This window comes from Gossypium arboreum, chromosome 1, assembly GCF_025698485.1.
Source record: "Gossypium arboreum isolate Shixiya-1 chromosome 1, ASM2569848v2, whole genome shotgun sequence".
NCBI classification, from domain to species: Eukaryota; Viridiplantae; Streptophyta; class Magnoliopsida; order Malvales; family Malvaceae; genus Gossypium; species Gossypium arboreum.
In genome coordinates, this window is record NC_069070.1 from 106,366,695 (window position 1) to 106,382,863 (window position 16,169).

General features: G+C 33.8%; 1 pseudogene; it reads right to left on the minus strand.

Annotated features, from left to right (window-relative positions):
- Window positions 1-2,376: 2,376 nt before the first annotated feature.
- LOC108471939 (probable potassium transporter 13) lies at window positions 2,377-15,365 on the minus strand (annotated as a pseudogene).
- Window positions 15,366-16,169: the final 804 nt, after the last annotated feature.

Sequence of the window (16,169 nt, forward strand, 5' to 3'; positions counted from 1 at the left end):
CCACCGATTATAGTGGTGGAATGGTGGTTGGACGGCGGACCGAATGAGGGAAAACATTTAGGATTTTCCATTTTTTCCCTTTTCTTTGCTGAAATGTTTAAGTTTTTTTAGGATTATTTTTTTTCTTTTTATAGAAGACACGAAACGACGCCGTTTAAGGCATGATTCAATGGCCTTGAAACGACGTCGTATAAGCCTCATCTGACCCAACCCAATTCAGTGCCTCTAGGATTCGCGTGTTTCTGTGGAGAGGGGATATTTTTGCAATTAGTCCTTCCTGTTTGCATTGTTATTTGATTGAGTCCTTTTTTGTTTCTTTCGTTTTTTATTTTTTTTTCCTGAGATTTGTACGCAGTTTTAGTTTAGCCTATAGTTAAACACTGCATTTTGGAAGCTGGAATATTTCCAGTTTTGATCCCTATACATTCACACGCATTGCGCTTTAGTCCTTGCTGGTTTATTTTATTTATTATGTACCCTTTTAGTTTAATTTTATTTTAATTGAGTCTTTTTAATTTGTATAATTCATTATATTTTTAAATTCATTTAACATTCATTTTTGTAATTTCTTTTTTATATATATTTTGAGTTACTTTGATAATTTTACTTTGTTCTTTATAAAATCATCATCTTAAAGTTCCTTTTATATCATATTATTTTAAAATTTTGTATAATATTTCATTTAAATGTTCTTATATATTATTATACATATATAGTTCATGATAAAGTTGATTTTATTCTATATACATTATTAATTCCATGTTATATTATACATATAATTTCTTCTAAATCTATTTATATATATGTTTTTTAAATCTATTATGTATATAGTTCATTCCCTAATAACATATTTTATTATACATTTTGTTATTTAAAAACCTTACATATTTTATATATTATTTAAATTATTTTTTATTGTATGTATATTGTCAACCTCAAATAGATGTATCATCTTTTAAAATATCTTGCACATTATTTGATTCAATTTCTTCTTTTTATAACATGTATTTTAATAATTATTTAGGTATTATTAGTTTTTTTTATTTTATTTTATGCATGTAAATTATTTCAAATTTTAGCATGTATTATCCATTTGCAATTTTTTCATATAGCTTTTAAATTGTTTTGTACCATATTGGCTCCTAGTCTACGTATTGTTTCACATGTTATGTGTAGTTTTTAGTTTTCATGTTGATTAATATATTATCGCTTTATATTGTCTATTAGACTTTTGTGGTACTTTCTTAATTTTATTTATCTATGTATGAAAGCTTGCTATGGTTTTATTTGGATCTGTTTCTTTAATTAGCAATATTTCTATTTTTCATTATTTAAATTATTAATGTTTGGATGTGAGCTCATTATTATTGTATGTTTGCAAATTTGTTCTTTTTATTTTTACATCTATACATTTTTCACTCATTAGTAGGATCCATTATTCGTGTATGTTGTTCCATGTTTATAATTTCGCTTCCTATTCACAAGTGTAGCATTGTAATTTTCAACTTATTGTTTTAAGATTAATTATTCCATTTTATTTCAAGTCAAACTAATGTGTTTTGAGCTTGCTTTACAATTGTTTATTTGAAAATTTCCTAAAACAAAGGCAATGTTTGATGTTTGGAAATTCGAGAAATCGTGCCCTAACGTGCTGGGTTTCAATTCTCCATTTGTCCAAAATAATAAAATATTCCTTTAAAATTTCGTCCGTGTTTTCTAATTTTTAAAACAACGTAATGTTCTATATTTGGAAATTCGAGAAATCGTTCCCTAACGTGCTGGGTTTCGATTTTTTGTCGAATATCCCTTTGTAATTTTCAAATATATGAGCTTTTGGAGATCGAGAATTGATTGCGGTTTCGAGGGTTTAAAGGGTCGTGTCCTAACGTGCTGGATATGATACTGTATTTCTTCGAAACAAGAGAATTTTAATGTCCAATTTGAGTCATTCAAATGTTTTAAAAGGAACCATATTTCAAAATATTTTTTAAATCTTAGACATAAAGACAGTACTTAATCAATTTGGTACCAATTTTAGGCGTAGCGAGGGTGCTAATCCTTCTTTGTACGTAACCAGCTCCCGAACCCGTTTTCTCAAATTTTCGTAGGCCAAAATTGATTTAAATAAAATAAAATATTTTATTAGGTGATTCAATCATACCTAAGCAAAAAAAGATTAGTGGCGACTCCATACTTCGTTTTAAGGTCGATCCCTGCTTTTTTCAAAAAAAAAAAAAAGGTTTCGACATCTTTTATTTAAAATAATAATTCTATAAATGATATATTAAGTACTTATAAAATTATCCAATAAATAGTAAAATAAATACTAAGAAAAATAAAAACTGCAAAAGGCAAAGATTTTTTGGCCTTGTATCATAGCTAAATCCAGGAATACAATTAGAGAGGATGAACACGATATAAAAAATAAAATATGAAAATTCATACCAACCCTACATATAAATACATGAACATTTTAATGTTATATTAAAATTTATGAAAAATTAAGTAATTAAAATTGATGTAAAATACCATATACTTTAAGCGGTAAAAATAGGCATTCCGATGGACAAATTACTTAAACTAGGTAAAGCATTCCGATTTCGACAAGTGAGGCGTGAGGTATACCGAGTGCAACTGGAGAACGCCTGCTATTTCGTCTAAGAAACCCGTAGATTATGTTAATTGCAAATTTCTTCACCAAATAAGATGCATCCTTGGCTTTGATACGAGTGCTTGCAATTATGTATGCCACTCCTGATTCCTTTGCTTCCATTAGTTCCTGCACTTCGTTGCTTGTTGGAGTCATTTTCGATCCGGCTGCTTTTCTTCTTCGATTGCCTTCTCCAGCATTAATCTCATACCCCATTTTACTAACATCTTTGACGGGAATAGGTGCTTGCCCTGCGGCTAAATAGGTTTCACTAATGGACTGGTGTTTCAGAAACTCCGAGACCTTTTCAATCAGTTGAGTTTCCAAGTCGTTTTTGTCACCAACATCCTTGTATCTGAACCTATACATTGTGTTGTATTCAAGATAACATTAGCTATGACAATTAGTAATATGTTAGTTGTGGATTTGATTGTTAGTTACCTTAATATGCATCGGTAGAAACAGAATTCAGGAGGACCGATCCGCGAAACATGAAAGCGCTTGTCACCTGTTATGATTCAGGGTGACAAAGATGAGGATCTGATGGAATGCTGGAAAGCTTGCCACAAGATGTGCAAACATTGGTGGGATACTTGAGGCGACATTGGAGTAAATTAGGCCAATTCATGGAACCCTGGTTATACCAAGAGCTATGAAACTATCCAATGACACCTTATTCTCAAACTCGAATGATTGCTTTTTCCAAGTCCCGTAGTGCCAGATTGACATCAGAGACAAAATTACTGCAGCCGACAAGAAGGGGAAGCCATCCCCCTTTGCCTACTTTAGCAAGGCATGCCGAAAAATAAAGCAGTTCCACAGATCCAAAGGTTAGTACAAACAATAATGCAAGGAAAAAACTTCGATTCCAAACCGTAATGATGATCAAAAACATCAAGCAGTTTGTAACAAACATGACTGTGATCACAGCAAGGCCTGCACACCCCCCAAAAAAAAAGAAAAAAGAAGCATATTGTTGGCTTAGAGCGCAAGCAAAGGGGGGATGCTGAGGAAGCCAAGGCAAGTGAAGGCACAAACCATATGCATTGCCAATCGTGTTGGTATCTCTGAAGCCGATAAGAACAAGAAGACATAGCAGCATCAGGATCCAGTTTATTTCTGGTATGTATATTTGTCCATGTATTTGCTTCGATGTGTGTATTATCTTCACACGTGGGAAGCAACTTAGGGCCCTGCATTGACTGAAGATGGAGAATGTAGCTGAGATTATTGCTTGACTTCCGACTACCGTTGCAAGAGTGGCAATGATAAACACTGGCCAAAATACAGCGTCTAAAAAGAAAAGAAAGATATACAGTAGAAAAGAGAAAACATCAGATTATGCACAAACATGTGCCTTCTCTTGTTGTAACTCAGTTTTGGAATGAAGCAAGTGATTTATGTCCTTGCAAGATGAATCATTCCTCTGATGAAGATCCGGGATTATGTCGAAAACTAAGATAACTACAAGTTTCAAGCTTACCAGGAATGGCCCTGTAGAAACTGCTTTGAAGATTCATCCTGTGCTTGGAGAGATAAAAAACTTCACCCATGTATGCTAGAACTAAGCAAGGATAAACAACTGCTGTAAAGCCTATCTGCCATTCAATCCGTACAAATTAGCAAAAGGGAAATCTGTTTCCGAAAAAGAACAGGTAAAGTAAAGCAGTTTGATGCGAAATCCCATTGTCTAACTTTCGAGTTTCATAAAAACATCATATATAGAAGGAAGAATCAAGAAGCACCCTGATAGAAAGCTTAGAGAAATGACCAAGATCAGCATACATAGCTTCTGCACCTGAAAGACCAAGCATAGTACATGATCAGTCTTACCAAAAAGAGAACGTTCCTTTGGGAAACAATAAAAATTTTTGGATCTTTCCCTGAAACCGACCTGTAATGCAAAGGACGATGCCTCCAAGGGAACTCCATCCATCTTTTCCAGCTTTCTTGAAGAAGTTATAAATATAGTATGGTGATACAGAATGTAAAACACAAGGATTCCAATGGTATATGTTGTAAATCCGACTCCGGTAATGCATATAAGCCAACATATCAATAATGGAGCAAAGAGAAACCCAACATTGTGTGTTCCATAGTGCTGAAGAGCAAAAAGTCCAACCAAGATAATGCAGGCAAAGAACAGAATACAATCTGGAAAGTATGTAACGTATCAGAGATTGAAGCTTTTCATAAATAACACAAAACTCAGGAATCTAAATGACAAAAACACGGAAAAAAACTCGGATTTAACTTACTGTCATGTAAGTCTGTAACCTTAACCTGTAAAACAGAGACTGCGGAGAGGACTGTAAAAACAAAATCAAGGAAACTGACCAAAATAGCAAGTACAAAAGGATGAGTTGAAAGAGCCAGATTGATTGAAATAAAGCTCATACCGGACATGGTCGGACTCAAGATTCCATCACCAATAACCATGCTTGTTCCAAGGAGAACAACAAGGAGTAGAACAACCTTAGAGCTATGATGTTTTTCAAAGAACTGCTTTATGAGTAAACTAGTTCCTGTGTCCTCAACAGGTTCTTCAGCCTTTTCAGTCGATTCGTGCTTGTCTGCTTCATTGGTAGCATTCAATATGCCCATCCTGGAGTGTCGACAAAGCAATGAATACAAGGCAAAGGCCCCACCTGCAAAAAATCAACTCGATATGTTCATTAAATAGAAGCCATGAGAAGCTTAAAGCGTAGGTTAGGGGATTGGCTAGTGTGGCACCTTCACCATTGTCATCAGCACCTAAAACAAAAACTGCATACTTTAGAAGAGGGATGATTGTCAAAGTCCAGAAAATCAAAGAAAGTACCCCAAGAATCTCATGGTCTTCTCTATAAGGGAACAAACTCCCAGAGAATATGCTTTTGCAGACATATATGGGGGATGTGCATGGATCTCCATAGACAACCCCAAAACTCTGGTATGCAAGACAGAGAGTAGTCCTGCATGATTTCTGGCAAAATGGATTAAGAAAGTAATTGTTAGGACATTATGAATCCGAATAATATTTCATCTCTATATATGATCACTTTATAAATTTAGATATGGTAGCATCATTAGTCAGTTCAATGGATTAATGAAGATTTAGGATCTTGAACCAGCAACATAACTTGTAATACAAGGCAAACTGGCAAAATCAATTAAACAAACAGAGAATAGAGTTTGTGGTAGGCAGAGAAGGAAATTAAACAAGCCATCAAACTTAATTCTTTCTTCACTTTCCTGGGAAACAAAGAGAGAATAGAGTTTGTATAAAGGTTCTCTAATGAAGAAACAGTGGTAGATGATGTGAAGCAAAAAAAACTTACCAAGTGAGAAACCTGGGTTGTAGAACAAGTTTTAGATTCCATAATCATTAGAAAAGTTGAAATAACTTGGATATGGGATTTTGTGAGAATTTCAACTACAACTTCAAGTCCTAATTTGAAAGGTTATCTTAAAATTTGATTCCTTTTGGATGATAAAATGTTCTGAATACAGCCAGTAATGGAATCTGATGAGAGAGAAAGACAAGTTTAAAAATAGAATGAATTGAAAGGTACCCAAAGAAGGGGACCGTACCATCGCCTTTGGATTCAACCATGATACGGTGGTTACTAAAAGACTGAAACAAAAATAGTATGCCAAATTTCAAGGACTAATATTTTATTCACCATCCCAATGACGTTTAAGATTTTCCAATTTCATTAAGTTTAATCAAAGAAAATAAAAAAATAAAACATGATCCAGGCCAAACAAATCAAGACATAAATATATGGATTATCAAGTTTGTCCCTATATAATTAATATTAATGACTATTTAATGTTAAAACTTGTATTTGATCTCTCTTCACACCTTTTCTTACAAGCCAGTTTTGAGTTTAAGCTCTTTATCCTTTAATCCTCATTAATTTTCAACTTTTGTTAAAAGTTCTAATTTTTGTAAGCATAAGCTACTTGTCATATAAACTATTCTGTTCTATTTTTAATGTTTAGTCCTTTTATATATAAATTAATTATAGGGCAGATCTTAAATTTAGTTTTGTAAGTAGTTTTTAATACGAAAATAGTTTTTTTGTTGTAAATTTTAAAGAATATTTAAAAATTAGATAAAACCCAATTATTAAATAAAAACATGTAATTATAAAATTGTTTATATATTTCTAAATTGAATACTATTAATAAATTTTATAATTATTTTTGATATTAACATATATAATTATATTTGAAGTTATTTAATTTACACGTGAAGTGATAAAAGATTTATGCTCAATTTTTCATGTTTTATCAAAGAAAAAAGATGCTATATCTATGTGAAACTTAAAATTGCTTGTACGTTGTCTTAGAGTTTTTTGTACACATAGTATAAGGTTTTTTCTGGAAAATAATTATATATCAACTAATAGAAACATACAATACTAATAGGTGGATAATATTCAGATAATCCAAAGCAAACAAGATATAATGTTCTAATTTACAGACTAATGTGCCATGTAATGATCAACACCATTGGCCAATTAATTAGCATAGTGAAAAAAAAAAAGCGTAAACCACGCAAACAAATGCGGGCCTCCTCAATAATTCGACTATAAACAAACAAGTTCATGCTATCCCTATTGAATTTATTAATAAGAGCTAACAGTCCAACTCAACAATGATATAGCGGAATTCAAATCCCAAGCCATCATGATGGCTTGAACAACGGCAAAAACCTTGATGGAGCATCAAAGACTCTTTAAGTCGGGCTAAACGTTATAGCTGGATTCTGAAGGTTACATTAGTCATTGAAATGACTTAATAAAATTATTGAAGTTTTTACAACAATATTTTTAAAACATTTGCTAACCTTAGAAGAAAAAAAATAGCGTGTTATCTCTTTTTGACTAAAAGATACAATTTTTCAAAGTAAAACCTGTATAGCTCTTTTAAATCCCAATACATCTTATTCCCTCTAGGATGTATAAGATAAGGGCTACTATGCGATTCCTAAAGAATAGGTTGTCTTAGACCCTTATCATTCAGCACATAATACGTCCTTCGAAAACACAGAATACCATCGACATTGAACCCAAAATCCTTAGTCTTACCATCATCAACCTGTTTAATCCATGGCAATAAGGACACATCTAACAAATGTTTATCTTTAATCTCATTGACAAAAGGTGGGCTTTACTTGCATCTCTACCAATAAGCCTTCATCGTCCATCAGTCTCAACCTAGCAATCATCGCTCTTAGGTCAGTCATCTACATCCTACTTAGAGCATCTACCACTACATTAGCTTTTCCAGAGTGTTACTCGATCACACAACCATAGTCCTTCAATAATTAAATCCATCTCCATTGCATCAAGTTCAATTCTTTTTGGGTAAGAATAAACTTGAGACTCTTGCGATCCGTGTAGATGTAACATTTCTCACCATACAGATAGTGCCTCCAGATTTTCAATGCAAACACAATGGCTGTCAACTCCAAATCATGAGTCTGATAATTGCACTTATGCAATTTCAACCCCCTCGATACATAGGCAACTAATTTTTCATTTTGCATCAGCATACATCCAAGTTCAGTGTAAGATGCATCACTATACACAACATACTCCTTTCTCTATTCAAGCTAAATCAGCATCGGAGCTTGAGTTAACATAGACTTTAGCTTCTTAAAGATAGCTTGCTGGTCATTTGTCTATTTAAAAGGGCCATTCTTCCTTAACAACTTGGTTAAAGAAGCAACAATCAAATAAAACTCTTCAACAAATCTCCAATAATACCCGACTAAACCAAGGAAACTTTGGATTTCAAAAACATTTTTAGGTTGTTTTCATTCCATAATTGTCTCTATATTTTTTGGATGCACTTGGATACCTTAAGCGAATACCATATGACCCAGAAACATTACTTTTTTAAGCCAAAACTCATTCTTACTCAGTTTAGCATAGAACTTTTTTTCTTAGAGAATCTACAAAATCACCCTAAGATGTTCATCATTTTCAGTTTCAGTTTTGGAGTAAACCAAGATGTCATTGATAAACACAACGAAAAACTGATCCAAGAATAGCTAGAAGATCATATTCACCAAATCTATGAATACGATAGATGTATTGGTTAATCCGAAAGGCATCACAAAGATCTCAAATCAATTTTTGAGAACATAGTTGCACATCTAAATTGGTCGAACAAATCGTCGATCCTGGGAAGAGAATACTTATTCTTAACAGTTAACTTATACAACTACCGATAATCAATACACAACCTTAAAGAACCATCCTTCTTTTTGACAAACAAAACTAGAGCTCCTCAAGGCGAACACTTGGTCTTATAAAACCACGATCCAAAAACTCCTAAAGTTAGACTTTCAATTATTTAAGCTCATTAGGTTCCATTGTGTAAGGAGTAATGGATAATAGAGCAACTCCAGGAAACAACTTAATTCTGAATTCAACCTCACTATTTGGAGGTAACCTTAGTAGTTACTCGGGAAAAACATCTAGAAACTCCTTAACTTTTTGGATACTATCCATAGTTGAATTACTTGCACTCATATCCAACACATAAGCTAGATAAGTCTTACACCCTTTTTGAACCAATTTCTTTATTACTATTGTGGAGATCACATTAGACAAGTTCCAACCAGGAGGACCAGAATCTCTATTAATCAAGACCTTATTTTCCTCCCTTTTTGTGTTCCAAACGCTTAATTTCCTCCACAATCTTAGTTTTCTTTACTAGAGTCTCAAATACCCTTTCCTGATGTGGAGCAACTTGAATCATGAGGTCATAACGCAGTCCATCCTCAAACCTCACATATTTATCCTGCTCAGTAGCAACTATACCTTAAGCATACCGGCCGAGACTCAAAAATTCGATCTCATATTCGGCTACAGTCATATCCTTCTATTTTAACTCGATTAACTCGAATATGTAGGCCTCCTCATACCTTGTGCCTACATACTTTTTCTGGATGGCCTATCGAAAGTTTCTCAGGTCAATCGTTCAACCTGTGTACCCCTCAAAATAGCTCTTTTGGTGTCATGCGATAGAATCAATAGACACCGGTACAGTCCCAGGATAGAGGTCAATACCAAACTCAACTTTAAGTTCCAGTGGTAAACCAGACAACTCTTCAAGAAACACGTCTGAAAAAATCCTTAATAGTGCGAATATCCTAAACTCTCAACTCTTTACAAACCAAATTCATCACATAAGTTAGGTAAGCTTCACAACCTTTTCCCATCAACTTCGTACCCTTCATATCCTTCATTAATCTCGATATTTCACCAACAACAACAATTTCCAACCCATCACTATTCCTCAAAGTAATTCTCTTTGTCCCAAATTCTAGCTTATCCTTATGTTTAGTCAATCAATCCATACCAAGAATAACATCAAAACCATAAAATGGAAATTCCATAAAATGATAGAGAAAATGTGCCATTGTATCATAAGGGGACATCTACGATAAACTTTATTCACTACCACACTATCGCCAAGAGAACTAATAACAGTCATACCTAAAACAATAGTCTCTACTAGAATCCCTAACTTACAAGCCAATTCACTCAAAATATACAAATACATTCACATTTACATTAACACGTCTAGAAGGCATATCAAATCTAATGTAAAACATACAAACAAACAAATAAATGTGTGAGTGGTGGGAAAATGATCCAAGCTACATTCCTGCAAACAAACTTTGGAATTGAAGGTACTATGTTTCCGTTCCTACCCCACTTGCAATCAAATTAGAAATATGTCAAACATTTAAGGTAATCAAAGTAACTTAAACAGTTGGGTTTCTAGATTCATGGGTTACCCCAAACAATACATTAATAACAATCACCTAGGTCCGAGTGCTAGTAAACCTAAGCTTTAATACCACCAAATGTAACACCCCATACCCGGCCTGACATCGAGCCGAAATATTAGGATACTACACACTATCTCACAACATACACAGTACAAACGAGCTCATTCTTAAAGAAACATTTTCCATTTTAATATTTACATGAGTTTTAAGTCAAACATACTCCTAATTATCATTATGACTTACTACGCACACTTTAATTGACCACATTAATATAGTTAAATATGCATAGGGTTCATTTCGCAAAATTTCAAACCTGACTACGTAGGTATCGATACTGAAACAAAAGTATTGATATTTCCTTTAAATGGTATTGATACCGATTGGAAAATCGGTTCCAAAACAACATTATGTTTCTCGTCTAATAATCAAATCCCAGAAAATACTGATACATTTATTAAAGTATCGATTATGTTACCCTGAGTATCAGTACTCATGATAAGGTATAGATACCAAATTACAATATTGACTTCCTGTACAATGAAATATCACAGAGGTATAGTTTTTAAAATACGAATATCGATACCTCTACTCCAGACACCAAAAATACAATATAATAAAAAAAATAATCCATCCCAATCATAAATCGTTCAACATGTAACTAATACCTCGTCAAATAAACATCGAAATGACCACAATAACAGTTGAATCATCGAAAACATGTATGAGTAACCAAGCGATATAACAAGAACAATATCCATAAATCCTAAGAATTAATAAGTTATGCAAATAACCAAAATGTCATGGCAATATTTATGCAATAGTTCTACCACATTGCCTTTATTTTCCCAAAATATAAATGGATAATAAACACCTATGAATTAATGTAAAAGACTAGCTTAGATCACCCCTCGGAACCACACCGCTTACACTAGAACATTACTATTTTGTAATGAATTAAAAGGAGTGGGTGAGCTTTGCAAGCTCAGTGAATGCCCAGAACAACTACCATGCAAACAAGTCATCATGTATTATCGAAATATCCATTTAGCATAATTACAATGTCTCGCCTTTAATATCATATTATAGTTATTCATGCATTATTCATTAATTCATCTACATAGTAATCACATTTACTTTTCAACATATAACACATTTCATACGATTATATTTAAATATAGTTTGGCACTTGAGCTATAAAACTTAAAAGTGAGCTCTATCACCATTCATCGGATACACGGATCTCCAACACACCAAATGACTCATAGAGTCGGATATATCCCAAAAAGTGAAGTATATAGCTAACACTCTCCATCACACCAAACATGTCTCGTTGAATGGATCTTAGCTCACATTCCCTTATCTTTCCAACATGTCCCAAGGTCTCAACGCCTAAATCACATAACACATATAAATGAGTACTCACAATCCTATAGCATGCCAACTATATCTAACAATCTCAAATATCACAAGGCCAAAATATTCGTTATTAATACATATATTCACTTATCGTTCACTGCAAATATCATATTATAAACACAAAGTTATCTCTGTCATTTAGCATGTATAACATGTCTACATTTTCACTTTAACAACAGTAATTATGAACATATAACACATGCTTTAGCATCTCGTCTCAGTTCACATTTTCATAATCACACAAGCATATATTTCACAAATTAAATCAAGATTACAAGAAAGTTTACACTTGGAATTTAGATTAGGAGTTTAGGCTACTTCTAAATTCCCAATTAACGTAATGAATCGTGTCCACAAGTAGCTATTCTAAACATTCACCAAATACACATTCGTCAAATGCCGAAAGCTCAAACTAGCCTTTCCTTAGCTCGTAGAAAGTCCTAATGAATCTGAATATTCAACACAACAAATTACACAACAACACATTCAAAAATTAGCTAAGGACTCAACTCAAGCAATCAAAATACAAGCTTAAGCTAAATTCTTATGTTATCGAAACCTTCGACATAACAAACTTGATATTTAAATATCTTAGTCTATACTCAATCGTTTTGCCCAAAACCGCTTCCATTCATCTTTTTATTCACCTATGATTGATTCTCAACCTTTAAACTATGCAAAACTACTCAATTCATGGTATCGAAATTTTTGACATGTTTATGGAAATTTTCACGAAATTTATTTAAAACCCAAGAAATACTTAACGAATCTTTAAAGTAAGTTTAGAAACATTATAATTTAATCAAGTCTAATTGAAAAACACTTTAAACCCACATTTTTACTCAAAATCCAAAAATCTACCATTAACGACCCAAATTTTGGCTTTTATTTTAAACATATGATTCAATGGCTAAAAAATCAATTTAAAGAATCAAATAAAATTAAAACTAATAGAAAAAATTACCTTCAATGGAGGAAAAATGAAGCTTTTATCAAAAATTAAAAAAAAAACCACAAATTTGAAAATGGAGAAAATTATAGTGTTTTGGGTGTTTTTCTTGATATTTTATAGAGGTTTAATGCCTGGATGTTGATAGAAACCAAAATATTAGAGTTTGAAAATCAAAATTTGATTGGAAGAGGCATAGGAGAGCAAGGGACAACAAAGCAATGTTTTGGGGAAAAACTATCGTGACCTGCTGTAGATGGGGGAAGATATTAGGTTGATTTTCAAATTTTGGTAAAACTACTTCATAAACACACATAATTTTGACCCTTTTACAAATCAACCTTTATTTCAAAGTTAAAAGCATTTTTAGTATTATTTTCAAAAAATGGTTTAATTATCAAAATGCCATAGACAAAAACATTTTCGAACACCATGCTAACGAAATTCCCAAGTTCACTGGAGCTAAAATCCCTAAAATACCCTAAAACTCCTAGGCCAATTTTGGGTGTTACATCAGCCTCATTAGATCAAAGCCTCTCAGTAACAAATCCACTATTCCCAGATCCAATTTGGGTTCCAGTAACCCTTTAAAGAATTCTCAGCATCCTTTGGGATACTGTAACACCCCAAACCCGGCCTGGAAGTTTGGCTCGAATCTAGCATGTCACATTGAAGTGTTTTTCGAAAACCATGTTTCCATTAAAAACCCTTCTTAATAATTAAAAACATATACCCTTTTTAAACTTTGTTAGAAACCTCAGCTGAATAACATTCTTAACAACTTTGTAAAAATCTTGGCAGTTGCGGAAGCTTGATTTAAAAACAATTGCGGATACGTGTTGTTTTGAACAACAGTAGTTGCTTTGGAAAACCGTGTTCTAATACTAGAAATTATAAGAACAATAAGTAAATTTTCAAATTTGAAATCCAGAAAATTACAACGGCTTTACTACAACCCACATAAAATATTTAAAAGTAATAATTAAAACTATAAAATAAACAGTGTGTGTGGCTTCCTCCGAGCCCCTCGCAGCTCCGATCCGTCTAAGGCTAGAAATTACCTGAAAGGTTAATAAACGGGGTGAGTTTACGAAAACTCAGTGTGAAATCCCCTACTATAAAAAGGAACAGTCAGTCATATAAAAGAATTAAAAGTCTAGCCCCTGCCTTACTTACAATTTCAGTATCAATTGGGCCTTAGCCCACTATAATGCATGATGTCGATGGGCTTTAACCTATTACGAATAAGAAACATTATCGTAACTAGAATCGAATCGAATCGGGATCGGTGACGTAATCGAATCGAATCAAGATGTCGTAATGTAATCAAAATTAGAATTTGAATGCAATCCTAACCCAATCCAGCCGTATACACCCCCGTACCAACCTTATACTATGTGGGGAGACAACTCGACCCACCCATCCGCTACACACCACAGAATTTGTAGCAAGACTGCCAGATATTGTGACGAAGTCACCAGATACAGATATTGTGGCTAGGCCACCAGAATAGATATATATATATATATATGTATATGTGTATGGTTACCAGGATTGCAAAAAAGGTCGCTGTAACGCTTCCTCCATCAATATAACCCATATCCTATGCAACAGATATACATGTCATGGCATACAACATATACAGAATCAGAATATCATGTCCATATTTGAATCAAACAATCACAATCAAGTCATTCATATCACCAACATATATTCACAATCAAATCCGTCAACCACACAGTCCAAGTCAGTCACTTGCCCACAAGGGCAAAACAGTTATTTAACACTCTAAGGGTAAAATGATAATTTTACCCCACAAGGGTATCTCAGTAATTCTACCTTACAGGGGTATTTCGGTATTTCTACCCTACAGGGGTATTTCGGTATTTCTACCCTTCAAGGGTATTTCGATAATTTTATAAATCAATGGTAAAATGATAATTCTGTAAATCAAGGGTACTTTGGTAATTTTACAAGTTGAGGGTATTTTAATAATTTTACAGGTCAAGGGTATTTCAGTAATTTCACAAATCAGGGGTATTTTGGTAATTTTACAAACTAGGGGTATTTTGATAATTTGATAATTTTACAAACTAGGGGTATTTTGGTAATTTTACAAACTAGGGGTATTTTGGTAATTTTATAAACCAAGGGTATTTTAGTAATTTGGTAAACTAAAGTATTCTAAACAGGGATAACAATACGAATGGGCCTAAAGCCTTTTCTCAACCCAAATGGGCCCACACGCTCGTGTGGCCCTTTTAGCCCAAATCTAGCCACAGATATGAGATTCACCTAGCCTAGTCCAATACTTACTACACAATCAAACAACTTATCCAATTGGGCCCGTAGGCCCATTGGGCCCACATGGCCCCTTTCGGCCCGAAGTAGCCATCCTACAGCTAGAGTAGTGAGAAATACACACCTGATTGGAGACTGGAGTTAATCCACGCTCCGAGCACGCCACAAAGCGAAAGGGATCAGCCAAGAAGGGTACCTTTACTCTCCTCATGGTTCTCTCTATTTAAAGCCAACTTCGCATCCACTCTTATGTTAGCTTTCGATGTGGGATCCTCCATCATCGAGTTTAAATTCAACACCAACTCTTGTGCCTCGTTAGCAAAATAAATGCTCTTTGCTTGCCATGGGATTCAACCCATGCACGCCTCTTAAATGCTCCACACGCCACTTGCCACTAAGCCACAAGGCTTTTTGTGTCACAATTTCTCCAACAATATTCTTAAGGCCTACCTACTACACCTGTGGTTTGATTCACCTTAAACCAAATTTTTGGCTAGAGTCCAGTTTGAACCGGGACTTCTCCAACACTTCTCAGCACACTTAACCACTAAAACAAGCCTTCAACTACGAAATTTTCACGCACAACAGAATATTATAAGCTGCCTTCAACTGCTCCCATGCTCAAGGCCCAAAATTTCTAGGCCCAAATTCAGGGTGTTACAGATACTACATCATCACCATTATCATAACCTTCGCCACCGATGGCAGATGAATCCTCTACATAATTCACCTCAAGAATTATGGTTTCATCTTGAATGGTAGGTAATTCAACAGGAGCAGCTCTACGTCGCCTACCTCTACCATATCTACCTTAGGTGCTTATAATGAATTCTTGGAAGTTTAAAGTTTAGGGTATATCTACAGTTCAGGGGTACGATACTAGTTAGAAGTCATTTCGTCTAAAGTTTATCTACAGTTTTAGTTACAGTCTACGATTTATCTTATAGTTTCATAAATAACAGTAACAAATTTAGGAATGACATCGGAGTCTCGAATTTAATTTTTTTCAATAAAATCATTTTTCAAACTTTTATGGCATGTTTTTTTCCCCAAAA